We start from the raw sequence: 1,388 nt of genomic DNA, 5'->3' as shown, positions 1-1,388 counted from the left end.
ATAAATTAATGAAAAAGAAAGTAAATATAAATAGAGAAGATCAACAAAGCCAAAATTTGGTGTTTTGAAAATATCTCTGGTAAAATTAATTAAGTAAACGAGAGAAGGTGAAAATCAACAATACTATAAATGATATAAGGTGATATGGTAGACGGTGAAGAGATTAAATAGATAAAAGAATAATATAAACAATTTCAGGCCAACAAATTTGAAAATATGAAATAGATAAATTCCAACTGATTGATGTAGAAATAGAAAACCTGAATTGTAGGGACACCTGGGTGGCTCAGTCAGTTAAGCATCTGCCTTAAACTCAGGTCATAATTCCAGGGTCCTGGGATCAAGTCCCCCATTGTGCTCTTTGCCCAGCAGAGAGCCTGCTTCTCCCTCTGCCTGCTGCTCCCCCTGCTTGTGCACGCTCTCTCTCTCTGACAAATAAATAAAATCTTAAAAAAAAGAAAGAAAGAGAGAAAGAAAGAAAACCTGAACTGTCTTATGACCATTGAAGAAATTGGATCATAGTTTAAAAAATCTTGCCATACTCTGTATGATGTTCTTTCAGAGGCCCGGATGGTAAGTTCTACCAAACTTTCAAGGAATAGACAATCTTACATAAAGTTTTCAAAGAATTAAAAAAATTTTTTTTTTTTTTTAAGGAGGGACATTTCCAGGGCACTGGGTGGCTCAGTCAGTTCAACATCCATCTTCGGCTCAGGTCATGATCCCGGGGTCCTGGGATTTGAGTCCCTCGTAGGGCTCCCAGCTCAGCGGGAAGTCTGCTTCTTCATCTCCCTATCCCCACCCACTTGCCCCCCCTCTCTCAAATAAATAAAATCTTACAGAAAGAAAGGAGGGACATTTCCCTGTTCTTCTTATGAAGGTAGAATAACTGATACCAAAACCAAGCAAGGATAGTGGCAGAAAACAGGACAGGAAAAAAAACCACTGTACTACATCACCAAGTTGGATTTATATACCAGGAATGCAAAGTTGGTTTAACAGTGGAAAATAAATTAATTTGCCACATTAACAGATTAAGGGATAAAAACCATTTGTACCAATTGATGAAGAAAAATCCAAAATCTGGGGACACCTGGGTGGCTCAGCCATTAAGCATCTGCCTTCGGCTCAGGTCATGATCCCAGGGTCCTGGGATCGAGCCCCACATCGGGCTCCCTGCTCAGCGGGAAGCCTGCTTCTCCCTCTCCCACTCCCTCTGCTTGTGCTCTCTCTCTGTCAAATAAATAAATAAAATCTTTAAAAAAGAAAAAGAAAAATCCAAAATCTGTTTGTGGTTTAAAAAGGAGGGGAAAAAAAGCAACAGAAAGGAACCTCCTTAATCTAAAAAAAGCTTCTCTAATACCACATATAATTATGAAATGTTGAAA

This window comes from Callorhinus ursinus, unplaced genomic scaffold (genome assembly GCF_003265705.2).
Source record: "Callorhinus ursinus isolate GAN/ISIS: 27379988/994484 unplaced genomic scaffold, GSC_fseal_2.0 scaffold38, whole genome shotgun sequence".
Taxonomy (NCBI): Eukaryota; Metazoa; Chordata; class Mammalia; order Carnivora; family Otariidae; genus Callorhinus; species Callorhinus ursinus.
This window is presented reverse-complemented; position numbering follows the sequence as displayed.